Source organism: Cyprinus carpio, chromosome B22 (genome assembly GCF_018340385.1).
Source record: "Cyprinus carpio isolate SPL01 chromosome B22, ASM1834038v1, whole genome shotgun sequence".
Taxonomy (NCBI): domain Eukaryota; kingdom Metazoa; phylum Chordata; class Actinopteri; order Cypriniformes; family Cyprinidae; genus Cyprinus; species Cyprinus carpio.
This window is the reverse complement of record NC_056618.1, coordinates 2,130,194-2,145,781: the sequence shown is the minus strand read 5'-3', so window position 1 is coordinate 2,145,781 and position 15,588 is coordinate 2,130,194. Positions and strand designations below refer to the sequence as shown.

At 35.7% G+C, this 15,588-nt stretch overlaps 2 pseudogenes; one reads left to right on the top strand and one right to left on the bottom strand.

The window, feature by feature from the left end:
* LOC109062242 overlaps nucleotides 1-15,588 on the bottom strand; it is a 995,865-nt pseudogene that overhangs the window by 210,108 nt on the left and 770,169 nt on the right.
* LOC109064316 lies at nucleotides 434-3,536 on the top strand (annotated as a pseudogene).

The following is a 15,588-nucleotide window of genomic DNA, read 5'->3' as shown; positions in this document are numbered from 1 at the left end:
ACAGTCATTATGAATGCGTCTGATCTATAACTAACATTAAAAACATAAGTGTTATAACCTGAGTGAAGATCTCATACTGTAATGATAAAGACAGACAGTCATTATGAATGTTTCTGACCTATAACTAACATTATAAACATCAGCACTATATAATCTGAGTGAAGATCTGATACTGTAATGATAAAGACAGACGGTCATCATGAATGTGTCTGATCTATAACAAAAACTATTGTAGTGCTGTTATCTGAAAGTTACAGTATGATGTCATTGTTATTTTAAAGGAAGGTTTGATTCCTCACAATGATCCTTAACCTCACAGACTCACAGACAGCTGATAAACAATCACCACTTCAAAAGTATTGAGTTACTCACCACTGACCGTAACAATGAATCTCTGCGGCATATATATGGGCGATGGACAATTTCAGAGCACAGAAAGCCCAGACAGACTGCAAAGATGCTGAGGATCCTGTTGCTGAGCGTGCTGGCCGCTTTGGGTAAGACACTTTTCTCTTTCTGTTGAGAAGTCACTGCATGTAGTGTAGATTTTGCCAAGTTAACAAATGTGTATGTACTCAGATGTTAAAAAATGGAGTCTATATGGGTTCAAACTAAAATCCTAGCATGTCTAAGTGTGCTTTTGTGTCCAGCCCTGTCTGAGCCCAGATATCTGGAGGATCTGGCCCGTGAGGAAAGAGTTATTGGTGGAGAGGTGGTAAAACCCAACTCCTGGCCCTGGCAGGTACAACATTTTTAACAAACTCAACTGAAATCCTCTTAAATCTCACTAACAAACCTCTTTTGGTGATTTTCAACATCTAAATAGACATGGTTAAAACAGGGTTAAGGTGGTCAAGCTTTTTTTTAATATGGTAGAATATTTGTTGCTGTACCACTAACCCAGCTAACAGAGAATGTTCTGTTTTGATAAGGTTATGAACCGGAACGTTCTTCCAGTAACATTAATAGAATGTAGTTCAAAGTTATCCGGTCTGTAATGTTTAAGATGGAATGTTCCCTTAAAGGTTGTATGACCAAGAATTTTTTTTTTTTTTATCAATTCAATTCAATTCAACTTTATTTGTAAAGCTCTTTTTACGATACAAATCATTGCAAAGCAACTTTACAGAAAATTAGGTTTCTACAATTGTTAGTAGTAGCTTATCAGTGATGACTGTCAGTTTATGTGCATACGGCAGAAATGTTCAGAAAAATAAAAAAAGACATAATTAAACAGACAATGAACACTATTAACAGCAATTATTAAATGTTTTTAAAAATTGGAGGTTTTGAACGTTGAGAAAACACTCAGAAATAACGTTTTCATAATGGGTTCACACCAAAATGAAAATGTAATTTGAATCTTCTGAAGAGACATGATAGCTTTAACAGATGAACTGTTTAATTTAGGATAAAATTAAAGCACTCTCTTTCACCTTTGGAATGAACAGCCTATTTTGAACATTTGAACATTCAACAGAACGTTTTGGAAAGAAATGACGGAGTTTCTACAGTTTTTCCCTCATATTTTCAATTTTTAACTCAAATTCTAACTTGTCTTTCTCAGATCTCTCTCCAGTACCGGAAGGGTGGCTCCTACTATTTTTACTGTGGTGGGTCTCTGATCAGACCAAGATGGGTGATGACAGCCGCCCACTGCGTTGAAACGTAATGAACCTGTGGTGTTCTGTATGTAGATGGTTAAGAAACAAGTGAAGTGACTGCCAAGCATGGTAACCCATACTCAGAATTTGTCCTCTGCATTTAACCTATCCAAGCGCACACACATTAGGAGCAGTGAGTATGTGAACATATACACACCCCAGAGCCGTGAGCAGCCATTTTTGCTGCGGTGCCTGGAGAGCAATTGGGGGTTAAGTGCCTTGTTCAAGGGCACTTCAGTTCCGGTATTCATTCACTCCCACCTACAACTGAACCTGCAGCCTTTGGGTTACAAGGCCAACTCACATAACATGAGTATGAATCTGAAGGGACTATTCAGTGTACATTTTGGGACATCCTCAGTCATTGGACAAAATGGCATCGTGCCTCAGACTTGTTTTTCCTGATACCTGAAGCATTTCAGTCTGAGGCACCTTTTAATTTTATGAGGTCTGAGGATGTGCTAAAATGTACAGCATGCGACTGTTTACTGTCACAGTTCGCCCTCTAGCGGTGGTTGTGATTCACTTTCAATGTGTTTGCAAAACAATCTAAAACTTCTAATTTGCCTGATTTTATCCATTTTTGTCTTTAATTGGGACTAGTCCCTGGAAATTTTGTAACCTTTAGACAACAGCTAATGGTGTGTAGCCTAATAGATCAAAAAGTATACGCTTGTTTCCTGTGCAGCTCTAGAAATTGGCGTGTTGTCCTGGGTGACCACGACATCACCACCCACGAGGGTCGCGAGCAGTACATGAACGTCAGCCGTGTCTACATCCACCCCAACTGGGACAGTAACAGTTTGTCTTCTGGGTGTGTAAACATTACATACACAACATACACGACTGTGGCGACACTTACAAACAAAATACATCACTATATCGACAATTACACAGTTAACTTTAACGCAACACAAAGAACAGTTCTGACAATTACACATCCTACACAAATGTATAACCAATTGAAAAAATCGCTTTAATGTGAAATATATGACTGGATATCTCAACAATGTAATGCAACATACTTGACTGTACATGTATGACTTGATTGGCTTACCAAATATTAATGAGAACACCTGTAACTTCTCATTAATTAAGCCATAGTCTCAGTCCTCAGTAGTCTCTTGATTTTCAGATATGATATTGCTCTTCTTCGTCTGTCCACTGACGCCACTCTGAACTCATATGTGAAGCTGGCCACCCTGCCACCCTCTGGACAGGTTCTGCCCCACAACAACCCCTGTTACATCACCGGATGGGGCCGCACATCGAGTCATTTTGACTTTAAATACCATAAATCAGCCTTGATGTTGCCTGGTATTTAGTAATTCCAGATTTCTCCCTTGTTTCATGGATGTGATCTTCATGCAGACGGTGGGCCGATCTCTGTGGAGCTGAAACAGGCCCCTCTGCCTGTGGTCGACTACAGTACCTGCTCTCGTAGCGACTGGTGGGGAAGCTACGTGAAGGAAAACATGGTTTGCGCTGGTAACGGCACCCTAGCTGGATGTCATGTGAGACAGACTGACCCTCAAACAGATCATAAATTGTTTTCTGTGAGAAGTTACTTGGTGCCACAGTAAAATGTGTCATTTTGGCTCCTGTTGTGTTGTTTTAGGGTGACTCTGGTGGTCCTCTGAACTGTTTTGGTCAGCGGTCAGTACGGTCGTTTATGGTGTGACCAGCTTCGGGTCAGCAGCGGGTTGTAGTACCTACAAGAAGACAACAGTCTTCACTCGTGTGGTCTGCCTACATCGGCTGGATTAATGAGGTAAGTGCATTTCATTTAGCTCATACTGTCTTTATAATAAACTAATTATGAGTTTATTTAAGGTAACATCTTGTCTTATTTCATTTCAGATCATTGGATAAACAGAAAAAAACTGAGAAGATGAAAGACAAACATCTTCCATTTACATCTACAATGTGCAAAAATGGGCTAAACATCTATTCTCTGACTGCTTTTGAATCATTTAATCTAGTTTGATCAAAAACAAAAATTACCTAATGCACTGTGTGTGTGTTGTATTCTCCAATAATCATCATTAAAATATTGTGTAACTATGTGACTATTTTGTATGAAATATTTTTCTAGACCCTTGAATGAATGACTAATGAATGAGATGGATCAGACATTACTTCCATACTGTTCACAAGGCAACTAGTTGTTTCATCTCAAACAGCTTTGAAACATGCCACACAGCTTCTCCTGCTCAGCACATGGTCCCAGAAAGAGGAAGGTCGAAAAGTTTGATCTCCCTCTTTATAGTACTTGGACTCATGGGGTTTGTAGTCCAACACATTTGTAGTACTAAACAAGCCTAATATAGAGCCACTACCAATACTACCTCCACCCCATTACAATTATAATAGGTGGTCTCAATATGGCAACATCAAAACTAATGCTGAGTAATAATGCTGAAATAATCAAAACAGTAGTAAATATGATTGCGTTACTCACCGACTGTGATAATGTTATGATGTTCCTTATTTGACGCTTATTAAATGAATAAATGTACACCAGTTTGATAAGCTGTAACTATCCAATCATTAAACGGGGAAGGGGGTGCCATCTGCAATCGTGTGCAGGTTCTGAGGCTCAAGTTGCTTTCGAATGACCGCTGTTTTATTCATTTTCGTTACAGTAACTCATTTGGGGGGCACAGCCTGCAAAGAAGATTGAATTAATTCAATCAATTCAAATCATTAAGCTTTATTTTACCAAGAAATGCTAGGAAGATTTACATAATATTCAATATATATATATTTTTTTAAATATCCAGTAGTTCCTTTTAAACATTATCAATGTTAAATATATAAAAAAAAAAAAAATAGTTTCAATTAATGTCAGTGTGATTCTTGTTTAGACACTATAATGCCGAACCATTTCTAGAAGAAGCTATCATCTAGAAACAGATTCTATAACCTATAATCGTAGAAAACTCAAGCAAGACATTAGACCTGATCACAGAACAACAGCCAATGCAATATCTTTGTTGGAAAGCAGAATGTGCTGCATTTGATGACTTCTCTATCATTGATAAAATACGCATGCGTGTAGTATAAATGGACATAAATGGATGGGAATACATCAGCCATGTTGAATTCGCACATACTACTGATTTAGCGTGTAATAATGCTGTTTTTGCATACTTTATATATAAGTTGGCTTATTTGGATGCAGGGACTTTAATATCAAAGGCTGACTCCTTAATTAATACCAAGAAGATATCATTTCAACCTGGGCCGTAACCATATCTTAAACATTGGAGGAAGACTTTTTTTATTTGGTTTGATTAGGTGGTGTTACAAATGTAATAGACCTTTTTATTTATTTATTTATTTATTTTTTTTAAAATATTCTTCCATTCACTCTGAATCATATGCCAAATATGGCGAAAATGACTTTGTTAATGTTTCTTGTCTCTCATATTCAATTCACAAAGTTATATTGCATGAATCACATAAATGATATAGCCTAATTTCAATTCCAAACAGCAAAATTTGACAAAAAATAGCTTGCATCACTGGATATTACTGTCAGTCATAGAACATTTTTATTGTAAAACAGATGTCAAATATTACATTTTAGCTACTTTACACTCTTTTATCATTAAATCTGAAGCATGGGCTGGAATCCATGCTAAGCTTCCGTGAACAGTAAAGTCAGTCCTCTTTGATTTGATTGGTCAGGGGGTTCAATCAATTTGACATTTACGAGTGCTTTCGACCACTGGCAGGCCAACTAAAAATTGTCCCCCTTAATGTCTATGGTGGTACAGCCCTAATTGCAGCAAAAAGCAATTTTTCTGTTCACATCAAAAGTGAAAATGCTGTGCAATGCAGAAAAATTGCAGCCAATCAGAAGAGTATGTGAACTAGTTCTCTTAAATAGCTCATTCTGTCACAATTGCAACATACCACAGCCGAAGAGCGTAAAAATAAAAGGCACATACCTTATTTTCATGATTTCGTTTTTGAAATAGTTTTTTTTTTTTTAAGAATTTGTCAATATCGAATGTTTGTAAAGTTCCACATCAGTCTATCATCTCTTATGTTTGTTTCATTATTTACTGTGCATTGAGGAGCAAGGTTTTGGTTTAGTGAAATTTCACTCTGTGTGGTGCTACCTGGTTGGACACAGCAGAAATAAAACTAACTGGCTGATAAAATATAGTGTCATTAATCGTATCACTGTCAAGGCTGGTTAGGATAAAAACTGGGAATAACATAAAAGAGGTACCTTTCATTGCTTGTTGCACATGGTAGGAAGCAGTATATAAAGGAGCCTGAGAATGTTGATTTGATTGTTAGTCATCCTTACAGCTCTTTAAATGGACATTTAGAAATACCTTTTGTTGTTGTTGTTGTTGTTATATGGCACCTGTTGGATCAATTCAAAGGAGTAAAATTAATTTATGAGTCCATCTCTATCGAAAAAAGAGAAAAAGAAGGATCTTGTACTTGCTTTAATCCACATATGACAACTTATCAATAAATTCTATAAAAAAGAGTAAACAACTCAATACTTGAAATTTGTTTGCTGTGTATCAAAAGAAAGGATTTCATGTCGAGACACTAGCAAACTTCTTTATTATAAAAAAGTGCTCAGTGCATTTTTTGGAATTTTTTTTTTTTTTTTTTTTTTTTTTGGACACAGCAAACAAAGTTTTTTTAATTTTTTTTGTTGTTTTTATTTTTATCGAAAAATAGGCACTGTGGTCATTACATGTAGTCTCCATTTACTTGGTTATGTCTACAGCCTACTTGAAGTTTGCTCTGGAATCATTACACACAAGTGTTGTTTTTGCCGTGGCTTGGAATCCAGTGGGGGGGGGGAAACCAAAGGGGGGGGTGCCTTCATAGGACACTGTGTTTTATGTCACTGAATGGCTGTGTACTGACCCAACCCGTTTCTAAGTAAAATATCCAGTGGAACTGGTGATAAATGTGTGCTCATTTTATCAAAACAGATGAACGTGAATCTGGCAACATTTTATTATGCTGGTTGTTGTAATGAGTGCTGCTAAAAGGTTAATGGCGCTAAAAGGTTAATCATATTTAAAATAACGTACCACCAACACTAAACACTAACCAAAACCCAAACGACACATAAAAACACATTTGCTATACCACAACATTTAAGCTTGCTTCAACAAGTCTTTGAGCTCTTTTATCATGACTTGTGTTTCACTGCACTAATACCTGAGTGCATCTTTGGCACCTTTTTTTCTGCAAAAATAAATAATATAAATACACTGAATATAAATATATGTGGAGTTGGATCTCCACATTTACCTTCAGGCACTGTGCTGTTTAGTAGTTCATAAATATAAGTATGATCAGGGGCGGACTTACCCATTAGGTAGGGTAGGCGACTGCCTTGGGCCCCTAGAAGTCATGGGGCCCCCTAAAATGCTTTTCATATAAAAGTGTGTGTGTGTGTGTGTGTGTGTGTGTGTGTGTACAATCATTTTTTCAAGTTTTGTATACATTTTCTAGTTAACTGTCAACTGCTGTATGCATATATCTTAATTTAAATATTCTAACAGCAATTTCAAATAATATTTGTCCCATATGTATTCTTTTCTACATCTTTATTACTTAATTTGTGTTATATGCAGCTGCATTATATGTGACTGGATGGGCAAATATCCAATGTCCACTTAATTGTTACTTTGTAATAAGTATTTGTTATATTGGTGTACCTTGTAAAGAAATGTAATGAAGCAAAAGTATATAAATTATTACGTTAGAGCCACAGGTTTCCCCAATCATTTTTATTACTGAACCTTTTGCTGTGTTCTGAAAGCTGTTTGTGGCGGGAAGGCACCTCACAAAACTCTTGGACATAAGATTTTGGACATGATTCTGAGGCAGCCGTACACTTTGTTGATCTACAACAAAATAGAATGAGCTCTGGTGATAACTAAGCAAATATTTATAACTTACTATAACACTGATTTTTCCTAGAAGTAACATCAAAAGTGGAAAAAAAAGTTGGTCAGAACTGACCACCAAATGCAACTTTCAGACGCCATCTCTGTTTTTTAGCTCAACCTGTGACAGGATGTGAATGCACAGGTTGTGGGATATCAAAGGCAGTTGAAGGTACATCTCTGCTGCCTTCAAAAATCGATCAGATGAAGGCCTCTCAGGAGACAGAAGTGGAGCTAACATTGGATTTGGACATGCCTTCATGCCATCCTACCTTGGAATGCTGCCTCCGAAGGCGAAGTATTCTCTTGAATTGTTTATTAATTAATTAATTAATTATTATTATTATTATTATTTTTATTTTTTTTTTGCATGATTTATGTGACATTTTAAATGAATGAATATTGTAATCAGCAGTGCTAGTCCCTTTCAAAACCTGCACTTTTTTGTTAACATCACGTTACAAATTTGTTATTAGGAAACAAATATCTAGAATTACTTTACAATTCCTAATTTAAATTAACCAACCGTTTACAAATTTATCCAATATCATTGTCTTTTCGTTTGCAATTCATTTAATGCAGCAGCAATTAATATTTGATGTGGTTGCAGGTCATGTCACCATTAATGACATCAGAGAGCCATGATCAAGTGAATTTGTGTTTAATCAGTGAAACTAACTTTAGTATGGCTTATTGTGTGTGTAATTCAGTTTACTGACATAAAATAATAATAAACTCAGTTTTTATCAGTTAGTTTTTCCAAGATAAAATTTTGTGTGGTTCATGTGGAGATACTAATCTGAAATAAATTAATGCAAATATTGACATATATCGAAATAATTAAATAATAACAATTACAAAAAACAAATTACTAAAAGTTGAATTAAAATTAAAATGAAAACAGAAAATATACAAATGACTCAAAACTAATTCAAAATATAAATATCAACTATATATAAGTATATTTAAAAACACTGGTAAATGGGCAATGCTGCAATCTGTTCTCTTAAAATATAATTTGCTTAAATAATGATCATTGATAACATTCAAACAGTTTATTTAAAACAGCAGATTGTTACATTTTTTTTCCACATTCTGTTATTAAAAACAACAGCAAATATGATATACAGTACTTAACATGCAAATAAAATGCAAAAGTGACAACCAGATTCATATACTATGGGAGTATTTTTCCAATTAATTTTCTCCATAAGGATTTCAAATTCTAATGAGTTCAAATGAACCAAACTCTCCAGTTGTGCGCTAGAGCACGATACAAATGATGTTTTGAAGCAAAACAAGGTGGATTAATTATTTTACACTTTGCACATTGTAGTATGCAAATACAGTACATTAATACAGCATGTATAAAAACTGACAGTATAGCACAGATCTTCTTCACACTGAATTTGTCCATTTAATACAATTTCTCAATTAAATAATGAAGCAATGGTGACTGTCCTGAGAATTCATGGTAGGTTTGTTTTAAAGCTTTATACACATTTATATCTGTGTAAATTCATGGTTAAATGCTGAATTGAGTGTTTCCATCTTATTGTCACAAGGCATTTATCAAGACAACTAAATGCTAAAATAGGTTATTGTTGAACTGAATACAAATAATGTAGAAAGAAAGTTTAACAGTTAATAAGCGGCACCTAGTGGTTCATCACAACGAGTTTCTTTCAAAAGCTTCACTCCAGAAACACTCAACCTCTGTTTGATCTGCTGAGAACATCTCAGCTGAAAGCACATCACTTCCACAAGCACTTCACACTAACCCATAACCATAAACAAGGCCCTCATTATAATGTAACAGGTGTTATATAAAGTTATTAATTTCACACAAATCCCTCCCTTTGTTTATTATCAATTATTTTATATTTATATAATTATTTTTATTATTTCTGGGAATTTTCTTTCATCTGGAATGTTATTTGAGCTGTTTCTATCCTTGTATGTAAATTTTTCAGTGTTTATGTTTTTTTGTAATTGTTAAAAATATAGTACGTGGCCCCTTAAGAGAGTTAGGTTCCGGTTGTTTCCCTTCAGTTCGCGGTAAGCGCAGCTGGGAAAGGTGAGTTTTCTGCTGGAGCTCTCACTAAAAAGTTTTAAATTAGTTTGTTTCTTGTGACTAATATGTATTTTTTTTTGTTAAAAATACAATTTAATCTTATTGTAACCACTAAATAGAGGTTGGGTAACATGGAAGTATGTATTTTCTTTTGGTGTTTATTAACCGTGTAAGTTCCGTGGCTAAATTAATCTGTCTTTTTGACTGGCAGGTCATGTTGAAATTGTGGAGAAAGGCCACGGATTGACACTTTTTTCATAAATTTTCCTTTTTATTCTTCAGGTATGTTCTCTATCCATGTTTCTGTTAATATTGTTGTTTGAATTTCATGTGAAATGTTTTTACATTGAGCAAAAATGTTAAATATTGTTGATTTGATCATATGCAGTTCATTTAATAATTGTAATATGATTGCAGTTCGCGGTAAGCGCAGCTGGGGAAAGGTCAATGTTGAAATTGTGGAAGAAAGGCCACGGATTGACACTTTTTTCATAAATTTTTCCTTTTTATTCATTCAGAATAAAAAAAGTGGTCCAAAGAATCTCTTGTTGTCTGGGTCTGGTTAAAATATCAACACAACGCAGAGAGAAGATAAAGACCCGGTCACAATAACAAGCATGCTAAATTATAAATATAATATTATTCCAGGTTTATAAGCTGCAGTTAATGCGGTAATGTTAGTAATGTTTTGATCTAAATGTCCTAAATTATATGTGCTTCTAGTAACGGTAGGTATTATTTTTCCCATAAACATGTAAAAAGTACTTTATGATTAGTAAGTAAGTATTTTAGGTTACAGCTCAACAGCTAAAGCTGAAGAATGAAAATAATGTTGCAGATCCATGAACCACTTGGATCCTCTCGGATCACGTGACCTTTTTCCATCTGTAGGGAAAGATTACAGAGATAGGAATGATACAGTTACAGGAAGACCTGCCATCAGCCAGTGATCACCCATCTGAATGATTTCTGATGTAAATTCAATTCAGTCAGTGAAAAGACTAGCGGATGAATACAAAGCTTTGTTCCCCTATTGTTTTTTCATCATAAGAGCAGAAATAGTATATTTTCTGATTTAATGGTGATTCAGTGTTTGATATCTGAATAAATGACATGAATCAAGCCACATCACACGCATACAAACACACATCTGCAGTGAAAGCAAGCACAGCTGAGAATCTCATAATGCTAGCAGTCTGCATTGTTTTACCTCATCCTTGGACTTTGACAGATGCCCGAGCTTAATTTTCATCTTGTCTCCTTTTAAAAATGATCACACACAGACAATTAAACACTAACTTAATTTTCCTCTCACTATAATATATGTTTGTAATACTTGCCCTTTGCAAAGCGCCTTCATCAGATCACCTCGGTCGATCCTGCCACGAAAAACACAGTCACACGTATTCCTGAAGGCAGACCTGAATCTGAAACCTTTCGAATGGGAACTTGCACTGCACCCCCTAGAGGACAGTAAAGGATTCATATGAATTCCAGGACAAAATGCTTCAAGATGTGTGCTCCTCAATGTCAGAGATATCTGACACTTTGGGATTCGCACACCTTATGCATGATATGTTTGGGAGAAGAACATGCATGTGTTTAACCCGTTGAGGGTATGATTTGGTTGAAAATCTCTTCACATACTGATAGCAATCACTCAGTTAAGTGGTCTAAATATATTTTCATTGTCTGTGGAAAACGTAGGACCATTAAATGTTCATCCAATCATATCCCTCGGCCCGAGAACTACGATAGGCTGTACTACCTGCCTGTCAATGTATGTATTTGCATACCTGTTTGTGAGAATGGAAGGCGTTATTATTGTAATAGTATGCGCTTTGTATTGTAATGTTTTCTCACCGGGGAATCCGACAGTGTTGCATTCAACCTTCCACCAACTCGGTCTCTCAATGTTCTTGTGTTTTGGAGGAGGCGTGGCTTTGGAGAGTGATTAAAATTACTGTCAGTTTAAAAAATAATGTGTTCTGAAATTCTAATGACTAGTTGATACTCACCAGTGACAGTAACTCTGAAGCTCCTAATGATGCTGAATCTGCTGCTGTTGATCTGTAGTTGATAAACTCCAGAGTCTGTGGTTGTGGTGTTCATGATGGTCAGGTTTCCAGTCTGATTCACCTCCAGTCTGTCTCTGAATCTCTCTTCACACTGATCATCTCTCCAGATCTTACACTGATCTTCAGTGATTTCAGTGATGAGAGTGTCATTAAAATCCACCTCATGGAATCAACTGGGTTTTTTATAACACGTGGGATCTAAAGTAAAATTTTCTCCCTCCATTCACACTTATTTCACCTCGTTCAGCTGCAGAAACACCTGAAACACAAACCAACAGCTGCTGGAGGATCTTTAGGGGGCGAAAAATAACAAAAACAATCATGCATTTAATTGCTAAAAAATTGCTAAATATCAAGTTAACTGTGGATATGTCTTTGTTCATATAGAAGTAATTCTGTTCTGTTGGATGATGCAGGTAAAGAGAAAAACAGCTCTGAATGTCACTGGTATAATAAATACAATGATGTGACTTAAACACACAGTAAATAACCTGCTTTTAAACAAAATTACTCACCAGTGACAGTAACAATGAATATCTTTTCAGTATCACTGCCATTGATGATCACTAGTTTATATTTTCAAGAGTGTGTGGTTCTGGTGTTCATGATGGTCAGAGATCCAGTCTGATGATCAGCTTCAGTCTGCCTCTGAATCTCTCAGTATCTTCGTCACACTGAACATCTGTACAGTTTTCACTGAGATCTCCACTGATGTAAGCGATGCGATCATCATTAAAATACCAGTGAATCTTTTCTGTTGGTTTGTTTTAACGTCAGTGTTTTAAAGTGACTGAATCTCCCTCCATCACTGACACTGAGACCCTGTCTGAACCAGACACACCTGGAAAATAAATGACATAGATAGTTATAAATGTCTGGGGAAAGTGGGACAAAAAATATACAAAAATACAACGGGAAAGTGCTGTAAAAATGTTTTTCTACAGATTAAACAAACAGCATAAAAAAACATCACCATTTCACTCCAACAGACGAACATACATGTTATAAAATCAAATCAAATCACTTTTATTGTAACATCACCACAGCAGATGTGCCTTTGTGAGTGAAATTCTTGGGAGCGTGCTCCAGACACTGTTTATTGTACGTCATAATACACATCATACAACAACATAATCTTGACTCATATATTGCATATATTGCATTCGTACAACAAGAAGTGATCATTGCATAGCCTTTCATACACATATGAAGAGTATACATGTGTTAAATTAGCACATTAAAATAAACAAATACACATTATTTATTATTATATTTTAATTTTATTTCAGACAGCAACAACACTTTTTTGTAATAATTGCAAGGCAATGCTGGGAGACCAACTTAAACAATTACGACAAGCTTGGGTCTTGATCTTTTGTTTTAGGATCAAGACATCTTAAAAACCATCTAAAGCTCTGCATCTGGATCTAAGTTATTTTATCCACAACCAGTTTTGTGATTTTTACCATTCCCCTTTGGCCTTTGTGTCTGCATGTATGCTTAAACAAGCACTGTCTCACTCGTCCTGTAAATATAAGCGCATAAATTTGATAAATATAAATGTATTGTAGGGCGTATTTGTGTAGCTACATTCCAAACAAACAAACAGTTATACCAGTAAAATTAAGACAAAGGCACGGGTCAAGTATGGTTAAAATGATTTAACATTACAACAACAACCAGACATTTCATTTAGTACTAAAATATTTACTTAAGCCATTCCACCAAATGGGGTGCCATTCTCTTCTTGGAAGTCTTTCAAATTAAGCTCAGGCGCTGAAGAGACCAGGTGGGTGTGACTCTTCCTGTGTGTACACTGTCAGATATTTCTTAGACTCGTCATCCTTGACGATTTGACGGTGAGTCATAGGGCAGTTTATTTATTCCCCCTTGATGTGCTCTCTCTTCTTTCCAATTTCATAAGTCCATCCTCTTGTTTCCACAGTTTTCTTTCAGGGCCTATACCCCAGAACTTTTCTTACTGTCTTGAGACTTACTCATTGTTGCTGCAACTCTTATCAATGTTTGGAGTTATTTTGGCGATATCTGATGTTTTTTATTTTTCTTTTAGGCAGACATAAGGCTACATAACATTTTCTCTGTTCTCTCGTTATAATTTCATGTGTGAATATAGCTGAAATCACAACACTGTTGTGCCGTGATCTTTAACTTGTGTATGGTGATCGTCAGATGACGTCGTGTTCATAAATCTGGATTCTAGCAGAGCAGAGCATGGAAGTGACTGGATATAGCTAGTCTTAATGGATCACATTGTGTGACAACAGAAACACAAAAAGTACATCATTGAGAACAGATTTACTGGGAGTTTGGCTGTGTTAAAATAGGAATAGACTATAAAATGAAAAGAATATGGCGTGATGAATATGCTAATTAGCCCATGACGTCATCTAGCGACATTTCAGGGGACTTTTAAAGCAGGTTTTGCCTATTTTTATTTATTTTTTTATATAATGAAGGCATTTGGCAACATTGCAGATAACCTCATGGTTGAACATCTTTCTCTTGCAGCCAAAGAACCCTGAAGTGTTTCTATCACTGGTAAGAACACCTTAACACGACAATCACACAGTGACACCTAGAGGTCACTTCCAGCAAGTACTGGATTATTTCAAGATACCTCAGAGCAAAAGTACAGGTGCATCTCAATAAATTAGAATGTCGTAGAAAAGTTTTCAAATTGTAAAACTCGTGTATTAAAACAATTAAAATCAATGCACACAGACTGAAGTAGTTTTGGTTCTTTTAATTGTGATGATTTTGGCTCACATTTAACAAAAACCCACCAATTCACTATCTCAACAAATTAGAATATGGTGACATGCCATATTCTATGAATAATTTTCTATAGCAAAACTAAAATGTGTTTCAAAAGTGTCTGACCAAAATCAATCTGGTTTGGTTACCAGTTTACCATCTGTTCTCACTCAGTGACTTCATACAGACGGGACGAAACCATGCAGTGAAATGGAGAAAAAAAGACATAATTTGGACATAATTCAAATGGAATTAGGACTTTCCCACAGCCACAGCTATGTTCACTCTAAAGTGTGGGCTCAGATCAAAGAAGTGGTCAGCATTCTGAAGCCATTTTGCTGATGCCACTGATCTCACACAGGGAGAGAAAGTGCTGTGATTCGCTGTGGATCTCTCCCTCAACCATCACTTAGAAATCTGGAAAGAAGGAAAGGCATCCCTGTCAATGTAAAAAAAATGTGTCTCAGCCAAAGACCAAGGAAATCCTGCCATCCTCTGATCCTGCTAATGTCAAAGCAGGGGTCTTGATCCAGTATTTGGGGTTATGTGGATAGAATACGATGTATTAGTTGATGACAAGCTCAGGATCAGTTTGACCATAAAAGTAAAAATTAAGCGATAAGACTAATTTTAGAATAAGACCCCATACTTGTACATATTAATTCATTAATTTTTATTTAATTATTATTATTATTTTACACAGAAAATCGGTAGCGCTGCACAATAAATCACTAAAAGATTGCAATCTTGATTTAAACACCCATTAATCTTATTCCTAAATGACAATGTTTTATCATAGCAAACATTCAGTTCTGTGTTGGCACTGCTGCTGCCCCACAGAGAGAATGCAGTTATCATGTACAGTATATGTAAGGAACAGAAAAACAGAAACTGTGCAGTAGAAAAAATGTATTACAATCATTCAAATCATCACAGAAATACTAAGATAAAAGTTTATAGTTCGGATATAAACACTGATGTCCACAGTAGTGATAAAAAGTTACTTTTAAAAGTAACTTGATGCTTCAAATAAGGTTTCTGTCAGTTACATTATTACA